The following is an 18,208-nucleotide window of genomic DNA, read 5'->3' as shown; positions in this document are numbered from 1 at the left end:
TTTTTCAGAATCGGATTTTATTGGCAGCGATCAGGAGATCGAGCAAGAGAGTGAGAAGCCGGCATCAGCTGATCGGACACCAGCCGATGCCACCCCAGCTGAGCGCATTCGCGCAGCCGATGCACATGAGGCGTGGGAGGAATACCCAGACATTGATCCGTGGGAGCCGAACTGGCTGCTCACATCACAAGACAGCATGGCTTGCTGTTGGACACGACAGATCACCAGCCGCTGGACTACTTCAGGCTGCTGTCTCCTGATGCCGCTTTCCAGCTACTGTCAGACAAGACAAACAGGTAGGCAGAGCAATTTGTTGAATCGCGGGCTGTGCTTGCACCACATTCTCGTTTTTAACCCTAACCCTAACCCTAAGTGGAAACTCACAAAAAAAGACGAGATGAAGGGCGTTGTGGCGGCATTACAAATAGAGAAGGGACTAGATTGGTGATATAACTTCAGGGAGCATTGGTCCAAATGTGCTTTGTCCCCTGGTGGCTTTGGACAGGTTATGCCACGTGATAGGTATGTGATGCTGCAAAGTTTTATTCATTTCTGTAAGAAACAGAAGCAAATCCCAAGGGGTGAGCCAGGCTATAACCCCCCATGTATAAAGTTCAGCCCCTGCTTGACATTGTGGAACCAACATATAAACATTTTTTTCAGCCTGGCTGTGATTTGTCTGTGGATGAATCGATGATAAAATACAAGGGACTCCTTTTTTTCCGCGAATATGTGCCAGACAAGCCCACAAAGTATGGCATAAAGGATTTTGTGCTGGCAGAAGCAAACACTGGTCTCTGCCTGAAAGTAATTAAATTTACAGGGAAGTATTTCTTTCAAAGAGAAGAGAAAACTGTCCCTTGACAAGTCAGGTTGTGCTGGAGCTGCTTCAGGGCTATGAACATTTGGGTCATGTTGTGTACATTTGGACAATTTTTATACATCACCAGAATTGCTCATGGAGCTACAGAGCTGGGGAATTGGAGCTTGTGGCACAGTGAGGGTGAACAGGAGACTCGGGCCTTCACAGGCTGAAGAGGAAAAGAGGTGACAATACGGTTTTCATGCAGGCGGAAAACTTGGTGGCAGTGGCATGGCACGATGTCAAGCGGGTGACTTGTCTCTCCACAGTACACACTAACAATATATGTGAGAAAGTGCAGCAACAGATAATTGAAAAGGAGGCACCAGTGCAACAAATATTGTAAGCCGTGCAATGTGGCAATGCATGCAGTTGGCTGCTTTGAGCGAGATCAGACTGCGCAGGATTTAGCTGTGTATCATGTACAGTTAGGTCCATAAATATTTGGACAGAGACGACTTTTTTCTCATTTTGGTTCTGTACATCACCACAATGAATTTTAAATGAAACAACTCCGATGCAGTTGAAGTGCAGACTTTCAGCTTTAATTCAGTGGGTGAACAAAACGATTGCATAAAAATGTGAGGCAACTAAAGTATTTTTTGACCACAATCCCTTCATTTCAGGGGCTCAAAAGTAATTGGACAAATGACTCAAAGGCTATTTCATGGCAGGTGTGTTCAAGTCCGTCATTATGTCTTATCAGTTAAGAAGATAAAAGGCCTGGAGTTGATTTGAGGTGTGCTGCTTGCATGTGAAGATTCTGCTGTGAACAGACAACATGCGGTCAAAGGAGCTCGCCATGCAGGTGAAAGAAGCCGTCCTTAAGCTGCGAAAACAGAAAAAACCCATCCGAGAAATGGCTACAATATTACGAGTGAAAAAATCTACAGTTTGGTACATCGTGAGAAAGAAAGCAAGCACTGGTGAACTCAGCAATGTAAAAAGACCTGGACGTCCACGGAAGACAACAGTGGTGGATGATCGCAGAATCATTTCCATGGTGAAGAGAAACCCCTTCACAACAGCCCACCGAGTGAACAACACTCTCCAGGACTTGGTCGGCGTATCGATATCCAAGTCTACCATAAAGAGAAGACTGCATGAAAGGAAATACAGAGGGTGCACTGCAAGGTGCCAGCCACTCATAAGCCTCAAGAATAGAAAGGCTAGATTGGACTTTGCTAAAGAACATCTAAAAAAGTCAGCACAGCTCTGGAAAAACATTCTTTGGACAGATGACACCAAGATCAACCTCTACAGAATGATAAAGGCAAGACAAAAGTATGGAGAAGGCGTGGAGCAGCTCAATATCCAAAGCATAGCACATCATCTGTAAAACACGGTGGAGTCAGGCAGTGTGATGGCTTGGGCGTGCATGGCTGCCAGTGGCACTGGGACACTCGTGTTTATTGATGAGGTGACACAGGACAGAAGCAGCCGAATGAATTCTAAGGTGTTCAGAGACGTACTGTCTGCTCAAATCCAGTTAATGACGTCAAATTGATTGGGCGGCGGGCGTTTCATGATACAGATGGACAATGACCCAAAACATACAGCCAAAGCAACCAGGAGTTTATTAAAGCAAAGAAGTGGAAAATTCTTGAATGGCCAAGTCAGTCACCTGGGGCCTCATGTATAACGCCGTGCGTAGAACTCGCACTATAACATGGCGTAAGCACAAAAGCCGAAATGTGCTTACACACAGAAAAATCCAGATGCAGGAATCTGTGCGTACTCCAACTTCCATGTTCTTCCGCTACATAAATCCCGATCAGCGTGAAAAGTAACACTCGTGCACGCGCATTTTGTAACGCCCCAAATCCTCCCAGAATTACGCCTCTTTGAATATGCAAATCAATATAAATCGCCCTTAAGCGCAGCCTTCTGTGAAAAGACAATGGGAAAAGCACGGGGAAAATATAAGAATTTCAGCGAATACCAAGTGGAGGCAAAGGAAAAACATACTATTTGTTCAAATAAACCGTGGAATAATCAACAAAAGGAAGTTGATCGAGTGATATAGCGTGTTGGAGAAACTTGAAAGCTCACATTCACAAAATCGCACAGTGCCGGAAATAAAAAAGAAGTCACATATCAAAGTCGCCATGAAAAGAAGAGTTGTAAGCCCACCGTCTGAGTGTCATATGAAAGCTTATTAGGGTACAGAGAAAAAAGGCACACAGTGGGGGAAAAGCACGAAATGTCAACTTCAATCTCGACATTTCCACTTTAATCACGTAGTTTATTTTGTCATTTAGTAGAACATTATAAACTTCATCTTAAAATCATTTAATTAACCAGTTTCTCAAATCACATCGTAATTAAAGTAGCACGTTAAATGCTTTGTTTTGTATTTGATCTTCTACTCGTATGTGATCTATGTGTGTGAATCACTACCTGCTTCTTAAACCGGCTCTCTTCCTCCAACTGGGCACAGAGTCCATTACATTCGTGATATTACAGCTCTCTGAATAACTAAAATACTGAGATGTATACGTGATGTCATTTTCATGATGATAGGAGCTAAAGCACGTTATTAAACATGTGTTTCATGAGCCTCGTGCTCATGACAAGCATTTATCTTTTGTCGAAATTTGTCGCTGCGTTTTAGCTGTGTTGTTATTTTCTCTTTCTGTTTTATATTCAATATATATTGGCGTGGCCCCAAGAGTGCTTTTCTTTCTCCAAATACCCAATCACCACACAATCAGCTCTGTAATAGACGTTAAGCCATCTGTAAGCTTAGCGCCGATTCTTCAAAATGTTTAAAGAACATTGAAATATCTTCGTAGTACATGTTTAATTATTCTATCCTTCACGACACTCCCAGTGAAGAATATAGATTATTTAAATGAAGTTCAAGTTTTATGTGTATAATTTAACAAACATATTTTGCTGCATTTCACCTTAAAATGATATCGTCATCATATGTAAATACGCGCTTTATAAAGTGGCTCAGGTTGTGCGATATTATAACTGTAGTGCAAGTTTACAGTGAGGTGATTGTACTTATAAGTACAAACCGTTCTACAAGGAGCAGTGATTGAGTGCATTTAAAGTTATTGGTATTAAACTGTTTCTGAACCGCGAGGTCCGTACAGGAAAGGCTTTAAAATGTTTTGCAGTGCCTGAGACAGCGTGTGCTTGATACTGTATACCGATAATTCTCTTTCTGATCAGTTGCTGCTGTGATTCCCCACTCAGATACAGTGATATAAATACTCAAAGTGGTGCAGTGAGAGTAATATGGAAAAAGATGATCTGCTGTGGCAACTCCTAACGGGAGGAGCTGAAAGAAGAAGAAGAAGAAGAAGAAGAAGAAGTGAGAGGAGTTATGGTATTTGGAATACTATGGCTGTTCCCTCTATCATTATATTGTTACAAGTTAAGTACAATCAGATGCATTGCACTAATACATAATATGCGGTTAGTTTCTGTATATTTATAAAGCCGCGTCAGGAAAATAAGGAGTAACCACACAGGAACAGTAGCACTGCTTTGACGCTGGGTGCCGCCAGTCTGCAAAACCGAGCGGAGAACTTGCGTACGACAAGGCATGAGGTACCGTGGAAAAGTGCGTGGCTTTACGCCAAGTGTAGGTTTTATACATCACGATTTGAACGTGGAAAAGTTCTTACACAACATTTCTGTGCGTACGCACCGTTTATACATGAGGCCCCTGATCTTCGCCCAACTGAGCAGGCATTTCACTCATTGAAGACTAAACTTCGGACAGAAAGGCCCACAAACTGAAAGCCGCTGCAGTAAAGGTCTGGCAGAGCATTAAAAAGGAGGAAACCCAGCATCTGGTGATGTCCAGGAGTTCAAGACTTCAGGCTGGCATTGCCAGCAAAGGGTTTTCAACCAAGTGTTAGAAATGAACATTTTATTTCCAGTTATTTCATTTGTCCAATTACTTTTGAGCCCCTGAAATGAAGGGATTGTGTTAAAAAAATACTTTAGTTGCTTCACATTTTTATGCAATCGTTTTGTTCAACCCACTGAATTAAAGCTGAAAGTCTGCACTTCAACTGCATCGGAGTTGTTTCATTTCAAATTCATTGTGGTGATGTACAGAACTAAAATTTGAAAAACATTGCCTCTGTCCAAATAGTTATGGACCTAACTGTATGTGATATGTATGTGAAATCATAGAGTATGCAGGCTCATACAACATGCAAGACAGTAACATCTGTCAAAAGTTAATATTTTTTGTTGATTTGATATGTTAAACAATTGTTTTGTGTTCTTTTTAAAAAAGTTTTTGGAAAAATATTCAGCCCTGGGAGAAAAGAAACAAACAAAAATTAGCCCTAAAAGTGTCAAAGCCCCAGACACACATTTCGCAGGGAATAAATTATACCTCAGTCCGTATTCTGTCCTTCAGGTTATTGATATCACAAACTTTCCTGCTCTACACTGTCACAAAAATTGGTCACAAGACATCAAAAAAGGTTTGGGGCAGCCACCCGTGTATTACGCCCTGACTGCAAATGTGTCATTTCAATTCACAGGTTTGAATCCAAAACAGAACTGACTTGAGTTTGAGAATGTGGCCGAGACATGAAGTGACCTCATCAGGACCGGGATCGGAAGTGATGTTGGCGGGGCGGACCAGAATTGATGTCATCCATAGCGCTGAACCCCAGAAGTGAGATCTTCGGGACCGGAAGATGACTGGTTGATGACACCAGTGCTGGAAGTGATGTCATCAGTGGCACCGGTACCAGAAGTGACGTCATCAATAGCGTCGGAACCTAGTGGGATTTCCTGTGGATGGTCTGCAGAGGATTGAGAGGGGAAGTCAGTGCAGCTCGCCACCCGCTGGTCCAGCGTGGTACTACTATTATTCAGGCCCTTTAGCTGCCTCCCAATTGCATGTGTGTGACAACACGGACTCCTTCACCACATCCCAAAACTAGAAATCACAGGGTGTCAAATCAAGGGAGTGTGGAGGCCATGGCAATGGTCCACCACAACCTATCCATTGACCTGGAAAGGTGTGGTCGAGATAAAAAAAATTAATTAGTGTTAACATAATTTTGACTCGGGGTGGCACGGTGGCACAGTGGTAGCACTGCTGCCTCGCAGTTAGGAGACCTGGGTTCGCTTCCCGGGTCCTCCCTGCGTGGAATTTGCATGTTCGCCTGGATTTCTGCGTGGGTTTCCTCTCATAGTCCAAAGACATGCAGGTTAGGTGGATTGGTGATTCTAAATTGTCCCTGGTGTGTTTGTGTGTGTCCTGCGGTGGGTTGGCACCCTGCCCAGGATTGGTTCCTGCCTTGTGCCCTGTGTTGGCTGGGATTGGCTCCAGCAGATCCCCGTGACCCTGTGTTCGGATTCAGCGGGTTGGAAAATGGATGGATGGATGGATAATTTTGACTCACCCTATACATCGGTAGGACATGCACGTAAGAATCTCACTGTACTCTGTATGTGTGACAATACTGCCACTAATCCGGCTATCTCTGTTACTAATGTGATTTGTGCATTTTGTTCTTCTCAGTTTCATTCTGTCTCCATGCCACATTTCAATGATCGTTCTACTTTTATGCCGCTGCATGTGGCATATTACAAGGGGGAGATCTGCTGCCTTTGTACAAAACAATATGAGTCAACTTGCTTTTTCCAGATCCTTCGGGGTTTATGGAAGAAATTACTTTTTGCAAATCTTTTCTTAATCCTCTTTTGCTAAAGACTGAACAAAAACATATGCAAATTAATTTGGTCAATCTCTGATCTTAGGCATGAATGATAACCAGAAGGGCAGCAGCCTGGCTCTCCAGATGGAGATGATGTACTTGTGTCATTATTGGGGCTTTGATCTTTTAAGTATTTCAGAAAGCAGAGTTAACATTTGGGACATTTTATAGTTTGATTGGTTTGAGTTTTTTTGTTTGGCCTGAGGAGCTTATCAAGGATGGGATGTCTACTTGAGGAAGTAGGATTCGAGTGGTAGTCAATCCTAAAATTAACTGAGTGGGCTGACTCTCTTTGAAATTCGAGGTTGGCACCGATAGGGAGAACAATGGCTCTTAGTGCATTTTCATTGTTTGTTTGATTTGTGCAGAATCAGGAGACGATTAGTTATTGTGTCTCAAACACCAGTGAGTTTGGTTGCATTTCCCACAGCACACCTTCAAGTAAACCAGACATAACAGCGAACATCCCGCAAACCGTGTCATGGACTTCTTTAATTGGGCAGAAGTTATCATGGGGGGCTGACAGCAGTTGCATTTTTGCCCCATTGTACCTGCAGTCTTTATATATAATACACTACCATGGCTGTTCGTTTGTCTGTCCAGGAGCTCACAAACTGTTTGACCCATTGACCTGAAATTTGGTACACACATACTACAGTGGTGTGAAAAACTATTTGCCCCCTTCCTGATTTCTTATTCTTTTGCATGTTTGTCACACAAAATGTTTCTGATCATCAAACACATTTAACCATTAGTCAAATATAACACAAGTAAACACAAAATGCAGTTTTTAAATGATGGTTTTTATTATTTAGGGAGAAAAAATCCAAACCTACATGGCCCTGTGTGAAAAAGTAATTGCCCCCTTGTTAAAAATCACCTATCTGTGGTGTATCACACCTGAGTTCAATTTCTGTAGCCACCCCCAGGCCTGATTACTGCCACACCTGTTTCAATCAAGAAATCACTTAAATAGGAGCTGCCTGACACAGAGAAGTAGACCAAAAGCACCTCAAAAGCTAGACATCATGCCAAGATCCAAAGAAATTCAGGAACAAATGAGAACAGAAGTAATTGAGATCTATCAGTCTGGTAAAGGTTATAAAGCCATTTCTAAAGCTTTGGGACTCCAGCGAACCACAGTGAGAGCCATTATCCACAAATGGCAAAAACATGGAACAGTGGTGAACCTTCCCAGGAGTGGCCGGCCGACCAAAATTACCCCAAGAGCGCAGAGACGACTCATCCGAGAGGTCACAAAAGACCCCAGGACAACGTCTAAAGAACTGCAGGCCTCACTTGCCTCAATTAAGGTCAGTGTTCACGACTCCACCATAAGAAAGAGACTGGGCAAAACGGCCTGCATGGCAGATTTCCAAGACGCAAACCACTGTTAAGCAAAAGAACATTAGGGCTCGTCTCAATTTTGCTAAGAAACATCTCAATGATTGCCAAGACTTTTGGGAAAATACCTTGTGGACTGATGAGACAAAAGTTGAACTTTTGGAAGGCAAATGTCCCGTTACATCTGGCGTAAAAGGAACACAGCATTTCAGAAAAGAACATCATACCAACAGTAAAATATGGTGGTGGTAGTGTGATGGTCTGGGCTTGTTTTGCTGCTTCAGGACCTGGAAGGCTGGCTGTGATAGATGGAACCATGAATTCTACTGTCTACCAAAAAATCCTGAAGGAGAATGTCCGGCCATCTGTTCGTCAGCTCAAGCTGAAGCGATCTTGGGTGCTGCAACAGGACAATGACCCAAAACACACCAGCAAATCCACCTCTGAATGGCTGAAGAAAAACAAAATGAAGACTTTGGAGTGGCCTAGTCAAAGTCCTGACCTGAATCCAATTGAGATGCTATGGCAAGACCTTAAAAAGGCGCTTCATGCTAGAAAACCCTCAAATAAAGCTGAATTACAACAATTCTGCAAAGATGAGTGGGCCAAAATTCCTCCAGAGCGCTGTAAAAGACTCATTGCAAGTTATCGCAAACGCTTGATTGCAGTTATTGCTGCTAAGGGTGGCCCAACCAGTTATTAGGTTCAGGGGGCAATTACTTTTTCACACAGGGCCATGTAGGTTTGGATTTTTTCTCCCTAAATAATAAAACCATCATTTAAAAACTGCATTTTGTGTTTACTTGTGTTATATTTGACTAATGGTTAAATGTGTTTGATGATCAGAAACATTTTGTGTGACAAACATGCAAAAGAAGAAGAAATCAGGAAGGGGGCAAATAGTTTTTCACACCACTGTATGTAACGTCTACTGTCCGCTTTCAGGGTAACGATTGACCTCCAAGGTTATTCCTCTTGTGTGGGTGTGTGTGTCCTGTGTTAGGCTTGCACCCTGCCCAGGATTTGTTCCTGCCTTGCACCCTATGTTGGCTGGGATTGCCTCAAGCGGACCCCCGTGACCCTGTGTTAGGATATAGCAGGTTGGATAATGACTGACTAACTGACTGGCTGTAGAATCAACTCTTGATAGCAGCCAGCAGGGCGGCCGTGCGCCGTTCTCAATCCCTACCACCTTCGCCATCACTTCCCCTACCTCTTCATATCTTAAATCATTCTTGAGGCAGATTGAAGACTTAAGTGCCAGCTTAAATGGAAAATTAAAGAAAATGTACTAATTAATTGCAACACAAACACTGACTTAATCAGTTTTAACACGATAAGATGCCAACAAAAGAAGAGAAGAAGCGGGTGGAGAAAAGAAGAGCTGCTCAGGAAACAGCAAGCGCATCAACCTCTGAGCAAACGAATGCTAAATGTACAGAGAAAGAGGAAGAAATCTATAATTCAAGTGTATTCACAACGTGCAGTGCGCCGTGACTGGTAATTTGTTAACCAAGCACAGCTCTGTGAATAGGATACCTAATATCTGCAAACTAGAAGGGTACATGAAAACAATGCGTTACTTTGCATGTTACAGAAATGCCATGCCTAATCTAGGGGACTCTACACAAGATGGCAAGCTCTACTAAGGGCATATGTGACGATGCAGGTCCGGCTCCATGCTCCCTCTTCTTGTTTTGGAAGCCTCTTGAACCGTTACCATCAATAATGTAACCGAATGAGCTGGCAGATGAGGACAAATCACACGTGGAACAAGGGGATGGTGTAAAAAGTGTTCAAATAAATAATGCAGTGCTCGAACTGTTCACACATACATAAAAAACAAAGAAAATCCTAGTGCTTACAACCAGGCTAAAATGAGACTAAAAAACAGCAACAGTCATTGGGCCAAACAAGCTGAGCACAACTCTTTCCATGTCTCCCCAACTCACCCATGACTCGCTCAACTGGTGGAGACTTCAGAAGCTGCGGTCCTCTCACTACCATCTTGGCTGCCGCTTGGGGTCGGGTGTCATCCTGCCTTCCTTCTCGCACACGCAGTTGTCCCTTGGATTCCAGGACAGGACACCACCTTGATGGTACTCACTCCTCACACAATCAGTGGGTACAATCCGTCCCTCGAGCGACAATCCCTCGCTCCGACACGGGATTTGACTACGCTGACCTCTCTCTCTCTCTCTCTCTCTCTTCAGTCAGCTGTCTCGCGTGTTCGTTCGTTCGTTCGTTCGTTCGTTCGTTCGTTCGTTCGTTCGTTCGTTCGTTCTCTCTCTCTCTCTCTCTCTCTCTAAGCCAGCTGTCTCGCGTATTCGTTCGTTCGTTCGTTCGTTTGTTCGTTCTCTCTCTCTCTCTCTCTCTCTAAGCCAGCTGTCTCGCGTATTGGTTGGTTCGTTCATTCATTCGTTCGTTCGTTCGTTCTCTCTCTCTCTCTCTCTTCAGCCAGCTGTCTCGCATATTCGTTCGTTCGTTCGTTCGTTCGTTCGTTCGTTCGTTCGTTCGTTCGTTCGTTCTCTCTCTCTCTCTCTCTCTCTAAGCCTTTCTCTTCTTTTCCGTTCGTTCTCCCCCTTTTTCCTGTACTTACACGGCTCCGTGAGCCTCAATCACGCACCGCAGGAAGCCAGTGAAGCAATTGAGAAAGATCGCACCCTCGCGTGCAGGTGTGACTCGCCCCAATTACTTCATCATCTCCCCGCAGCTTCTCGAGCGTGCCCACGGCCACTGACATGGCCAAACGGATTATTTATTAAAAACTGCCCACTCGTTTGGAGCCACGGACCCGCTATATCACAGCATACGGTGATGCCCTTCAGTTACATTTACACCGTAGACTGATCGGGTGAATTTCGTTACTTGGTATGATGTTGCGTGTTTACTACTCCAGTAGCCTACTATATGAGCGTCACCTTGCAGCAGTTGTGAGACACTCAGAAGCACAGCACTGTTAATCGTGATTTCTTTATCTATTTATTTATTTCTTTATCTATTTATTTCTTCAGGAACCCACCCAGCCTTACCATGGCTTAATTAAACAATCAAATACAGAAACACAAGAAATAACAGCTTAGAACAGGCATGTCAAACTCACTACCATTGGTGGGCCGCTTCGACTGCCATACGTGCATCAGCGTGTAGCGGGGCCACATAGTTAGTGTTAAATGTCAGTTCTGAGTGCGTCTCGTTTCATTGTCCCGTTTGCTGCTTGTATGTGTATCAGTTAATGCCGTCCCCGTAAAGGGGGACGGATGATGGAAGGAGACCACAGCCGCAAACCTGGAAAACACCCGTTCTTAATTAATCAATCACAGCCGTCACATGGACTATTTAAGTAATCAGGAAGGAGAAGAGAAGGTAGAGGGAAGGAGAGAAGAAGGAAAAAAGGAAAAAAAGGAGACCATTTTGTTTCAACTTGCTTGCTGTTTCTTCACATCGCGCCTTTTCACCAGTTTGCTTTTCATTTTGCCGGACTGTCTTTCAACCTCCATCTGCTGAGACCCGGGGGTCGATTCGCCATCCACCATACGCTGAGGAATCACAGTGAGATTGCTCCAAACGCCGGGAAAATCAAACAACGCCTTTAATGCCAGTTCAGTCATCCGTATTCAGGACAGTTTTATAACCGGACTCAAGTTCACAATCATTCAGTTTACCACAGTCATTTTGTTATTCGTGTTGTGTGTTATGTTACAGGGGCAAGGGAGGGTCTTTGTTGTATTTATATTTGGTGGTGTCTTGTTGTTGCTGAGGTAATGGGTCGGCCGTTACAAGCGGGCCGCACTGTAACAAATACTATTATACAAAGTTACTGTAGCTTTCTTTCCAATACTGAAAACTTTAAAAAATGTAACACTTAAAGTTTAAAATTTAAAGAAAAGCTATTTATTTCCATACACTCTCCGTATTTCCCCTTGGGATTAATAAAGTATCTATCACATATACATATACATACATACATATACATACATATCTACATATATACATATACACACACTCATATATACTGTATATATAAATATATATTGTGGACAACTGCCGGCTTCGTGCTGCGACCCTCACCCCCAGGCTGACAGGAGGAGATCTCCCGACAGCAGGATCGTGCCCAGAGTTCCAGCAGGGCCTCATGGACTATGTAGTATTTATACACAGCCCTGCTGTATACCTTGGGGGCCACCGGGAGTCGCTGTAGGGGGGCTCGTGGGCTCTTGTGTGCCCTATAACCCGGGAGTACGTCACAGTCACGTGACAGGAAGGAACGATGTGCTCCCGGGTTGAAGAAAAGGACTGTTTACCCTGACCCGGAAGGAATAAGGGACTGTGGTCTGATTGGGCAGGAATGCTTCCGGGTCAGGGTGTATAAAAGGACTCTGGGCCAGTCCGGACACTGAGCTGAGCTGGGAGGTAGAGGGGCGAAGTGTCTGGGCGAGGAGGAGAGAGTATTGTTGTGCAATTTATGAGTAGTGTGGAGGGTGCTTTGTGCACAGTGTTATTAATTAATAAAAAGTTTGGGACTTTTATCCAGTGTCTAGCGTGGTATCTGAGGGTTCAAGGCAGCCCTAGCGCCCCCTACTGCCACAATATATTTACACATACATCCACATATATATACATATATACATATATACACATACATATATATACATACACACACACACATATATAAACATATATATATATACATATACACATATACATATATATATATATATATATATATATATATCTACACTAACCTAAAGGATTATTAGGACCACCATACTAATACGGTGTTTGACCCCCTTTTGCCTTCAGAACTGCCTTAATTCTATGTGGCATTGATTCAACAAGGTGCTGAAAGCATTCTTTAGAAATGTTGGCCCATATTGATAGGATAGCATCTTGCAGTTGATGGAGATTTGTGGGATGCACATCCAGGGCACGAAGCTCCCGTTCCACCACATCCCAAAGATGCTCTATTGGGTTGAGATCTGGTGACTGTGGGGCCATTTTAGTACAGTGAACTCATTGTCATGTTCAAGAAACCAATTTGAAATGATTCGAGCTTTGTGACATGGTGCATTATCCTGCTGGAAGTAGCCATCAGAGGATGGGTACATGGTGGTCATGAAGGGATGGACATGGTCAGAAACAATGCTCAGGTAGCCCGTGGCATTGAAACGATGCCCAATTGGCACTAAGGGGCCTAAAGTGTGCCAAGAAAACATCCCCCACACCATTACACCACCACCACCAGCCTGCACAGTGGTAACAAGGCATGATGGATCCATGTTCTCGTTCTGTTTACACCAAATTCTGACTCATACCATTTGAATGTCTCAACAGAAATCGAGACTCATCAGACCAGACAACATTTTTCTAGTCTTCAACTGTCCAATTTTGGTGAGCTCGTGCAAATTGTAGCCTCTTTTTCCTATTTGTAGTGGAGATGAGTGGTACCCGGTGGGGTCTTCTGCTGTTGTAGCCCATCGGCCTCAAGGTTGTGCGTGTTGTGGCTTCACAAATGCTTTGCTGCCTACCTCGGTTGTAACGAGTGGTTATTTCAGTCAAAGTTGCTCTTCTATCAGCTTGAATCAGTCGGCCCATTCTCCTCTGACCTCTAGCATCAACAAGGCATTTTCGCCCACAGGACTGCCGCATACTGGATGTTTTCCCTTTTCACACAATTCTTTGTAAACCCTAGAAATGGTTGTGCGTGAAAATCCCAGTAACTGAGCAGATTGTGAAATACTCAGACCGGCCCGTCTGGCACCAACAACCATGCCACGCTCCAAATTGCTTAAATCACCTTTCTTTCCCATTCTGACATTCAGTTTGGAGTTCAGGAGATTGTCTTGACCAGGACCACACCCCTAAATGCAGTGAAGCAACTGCCATGTGATTGGTTGATTAGATAATTGCATTAATGAGAAATTGAACAGGTGTTCCTAATAATCCTTTAGGTGAGTGTATGTATATATATATATATATAATATATATATATATATATATATATATATATATATACATACATCCACATATATATATATATATACACACATATATGTGTGTGTGTATATATATATATATGTGTGTGTGTGTGTGTGTATATATATATATAAATATATAGATAGAAATAGTTTTACTGTTAAATAATGCAAAGAGTACGCGACACGTGTTTCACCCTAATTCTGGGCTCATTAGGCATACACACTCACTGCACCCCCTCTCAGGAATCGAACCTCGGACGTCAGCACTAGAGGCGAAGCCTCTCATGTTGCGCCACGGCGTGTGGATCATTTATTTGATAGTATGTAGATCGGAGTATATATATTTATATAGCAAAATACCCGTGCTTCGCAGCGGAGAAGTAGTGTGTTAAAGAAGTTATGAAAAAGAAAAGGGAACAGTTTAAAAATAATGTAACATGATTGTCAATGTAATTGTTTTGTGACTGTTATAAGTGTTGCTGTCATCAAGGATTTGATTATCATTATTTCTTTCAATCAGGTTCATATTTGGAGGACGTGTTATGTTCAAGTTACATTCCGTGTTTGTCAATCATTGTAAAGATAACAGGTTTCATTCATCGATTCCTTTCTTACTGCATCAATAAACATCTCGTCTTCCTCTTTATTTGAGACGTGACACACTGCATGCACGAGTTTTTTTTTTTTGCACTGTCTTCCTTCCACCGTGTGTTTTGTTTCCACAGTAGCTGCACTTATGAATATGCTTGTATGCGTCACTTGCTTATTCATATTCTTTTGCTGCAATGTGTAATGCGGTTTTTGTTCAGCGCTCTTTGGAGCTGTTTTTTGTCTGCGTACTGCGTTCACAGTCAGTTTATGTGAGCTGCTCGGAGTACATGCATCGAAGGTTCTCAGCTGTGCTTGCTCTATCTCGTGCGATGTCCACGGCTTTATTTAATGTTAGCTAAGACCCGGCACTTAAAAGTTTCTCTCACAGTTTTGCTGAGTTTGTGCCAAACACCACCCTGACCATCTCATCTTCGTCTGCATAAGCACAGTCCTTCACCCGTGAATATTTAGCAGCAGAGTGTTTCTATTGGATTGCCGCTGACGGACGGCCTTATATGGGCAGGCACTCAATTACGTGGGAGGCGTGACGATGGGTGACGCAACTCACACGGCGACCGAGCTGCAGGTTATGGCCGTATATATGTACATAAGTAGGTTCCAGTTATGACCGTTACGCGTAGAATTTCGAAATGAAACCTCCCTAACTTTTGTAAGTAAGCTTTAAGGAATGAGCCTGCCAAATTCCAGCCTTCTACTTACACGGGAACTTGGAGAATTAGTGATGAGTCAGTCAGTCAGTCAGGGCTTTGCCTTTTATTAGTATAGATAACAGTAATGGTTTGATGGTTTAAGAACCCCTTTAAGGACTGAATCTCTTTGAATTTTATGATAGGGTTGGGGTGAAGTGCCTCAAACAAGTTTTGCTGTTAAGACGACCATCCTGAAAGTGTTCAACGACATCTCTATTATTACGGACTCAGGTGGTGCTGCAGTCCTTGTCCTCCTTGACCTGTCCGCTGCCTTTGACACTATTGACCATGAGATATTGCTGATGCGGCTTGAACATCTTGTTGGGCTTAAAGGGGCTGCTCTTAACTGGTTCAGGTCATATCTAACTGGTAGACACTTTTCAGTGTCTTTAAATTCCTCTTTTTCGTCTACTGTTCCTTAGGAATCCATTTTGGGTCCTATCTTATTCTCTATATACCTTTACCCTATTGGAGCTATTTTGAGGAAATTTAACATTTCTTTTCACTGCTATGCTAATGATACTCAGGTTTATATTCTCATCTGCAACTCTGCAATGAATCAACTGCACAACTGGCTTTTTGAATTTGGCTAATAATTTTCTTGATCTGAATCAAAATAAAATGAAGGTGCTTATAGTGGGCCCATCAGCTAAACCCAAATAGGTCTTGGACTTCTCGGCTCTTTCTCAGTCTTTTGCAAACCTCAAATCCGCAATCTTGGTGTTATCTTTGACAGTAACCTCTCTTTCGAGAAACACGTTAATTCTGTAGTCAAGAGTTGCTTTTTCCAGCTTCGTCTATTAGGTAAGATCAAGCCTTATTATATCTTCTAGGGATCTTTAGAAAGCTACTCCTGCTTTTATCTTTTCTCGCCTCGATTACTGCAACTCGCTGTATTCTTGGATTAGCAGATCTCTGATACGCAGGTTACAGTTGGTCCAGAGTGCTGCCGCTCGCTTCTTGGTTGGGGCAAGAAAGTCTGATTCTGTTTCTCCAATTTTAGCTTCTTTACACTCGCTGCCTGTCATTTTTCAAATTGATTTTAAAATCTTGTTGCTAGTTTTTAAATCTTTACATGGCCTTGCTGCTGCCTATTTATCTGAATTGTGTGTTTTACACCAGCCATCCAGAGTGCTTAGATCTTCTGGTCAGTTGTCTCTTGTTGTCCCTAAGGGGGACAGACACACAGGACTTTGACAGCCTCGCCTGTGGAACTTTTTAACTCGTCACATAAAGGAGTCGTCTACAATTCAAAATGAGATTAAAGACTCATTTCTACTCACTTACTTTCTGTTACCTTCAGTAATACTGATGGCTTCCTCATTGTGATTATGTAATATAATTTCTATTTATTATTTACAGTATTTATATTCATTTATTTTAGTTCTAGTTATGTTATTTATGTTAATTGTATGTTTTCTCTTCTTTTATTTTAAAGCACTTTGGCCACAGCATTCCTATGTTGTTTAAAATGTGCTATATAAATTGACATTGACAAGTTTGGATAATATTTCTCTGCTAAAGTCTCTCAGTCAACCCCCACAGGAAAGCCAGGCTGCCTAACTGCCAAGCTTTACCTTAACATGTGGTTTTGGAGGTCAGGTGTGAGGGTGTTCTGTCCCCCCATTGGTCTGAAGTATGGCTGTTTGAAACGGGCTTGTGGCAGAAGCCTTTAAGTACCACGATGCCCTATTGGCTGTAGGGGTTGGACAGAAAATCTATAAATTTGCTTGCTATACCCAACACTCTCTCTCTTACCAAACTGATGAAAGACCATCTCACACCATGAACTGAAAAGGACAACACAATGAAGAGCACAGCTCGGCAGCCATATTGAGACAGGCATGCGGCCTGTTCTGAAGAAAGCTGACCACAAATGATGCCGTAACTGGAGTTATTTTAAGTAACTAATAAGTCTGTGCGCCCCCTGAAACTACACATCACCATTTATCAGGTTGTATGGCTGCCAATATTCATAATGTACTTTTCATACTGCTATTTATGAATAATACATTGTTTAACTCTTTTAGGGCGGATGTCGACTTTTGTCGACAGGAGGGGCTGAGGGCGGATGTCGACAAAAGTCGACATCCAGGGATAAAGGGAGACAATCAGCTGTTAATGGCGACAAAACTCATTGTCACATCACAGGCATTCCCTCTCTGCTTGGAGGAATGTTAATCTCGTTGGCTCAGCAACTAATCCTTGCGTGTGTGTGAGTTGCGCTATGTAAACAAATAGAAACAAAGGCAAGATGGTATCAACATCTCATGCGGGAGCGAAGCGAGTTCAAAAAAGAAAATACTCGGCCGAAGAAACTTTGCGATTATCGGAGTCGGACTCTGATTTGTCAGATTCCGATTTCTTTGATAGTGATCAGGAGATCGAGGAAGAATTTGAGGAGCGGGCATCAGCCGATTGGAGACCAGCCGATGCCACCTCAGCTGCTCGCTTGGTTCGCTTGGGAGGAATACCCAGAAATTGATCCTTGGGAGCCGAACTGGCTACTGGACTTTACAAAAAGGCACGGCTTGCTGCTGGACACAACCGATTACACAACGCTGGACTATTTCAGGCTGTTTTTTCCTGAGGTAGTTTTTCAACTGATAGCTGATGAGACGAACAGTTACGTAGAGCAATTTTTTGAATCACGGGACGTGCTTGCTCCGCATTCTCGTTTTTCGAAGTGGAAACCCACAACCAAAGACGAGATGAAGGGCTTTGTGGCATTGCAGATAGAGATGGGACTGGACTGGCGATATAATTTCAGGGAGCATTGGTCCAAACGTACTTTGTCACCTGGTGGCTTTGGACAGGTTATGCCGCGTGATAGGTACGTGCTGCTGCAAAGCTTCATTCACTTTTGTGATAACCAGAAGCAAATCCCAAGGGGTGAGCCAAGCTATAACCCCATGTATAAAGTTCAGCCCCTGCTTGACATAGTGGAGCCAACCTATAAACAATTTTATCAGCCTGGCCGTGATTTGTCTGTGGATGAGTCCATGATAAAATATAAAG

The sequence above is a fragment of the Polypterus senegalus genome, chromosome 3 (genome assembly GCF_016835505.1).
Source record: "Polypterus senegalus isolate Bchr_013 chromosome 3, ASM1683550v1, whole genome shotgun sequence".
NCBI classification, from domain to species: domain Eukaryota; kingdom Metazoa; phylum Chordata; class Cladistia; order Polypteriformes; family Polypteridae; genus Polypterus; species Polypterus senegalus.
Note: the sequence above shows the minus strand (reverse complement) of the source record.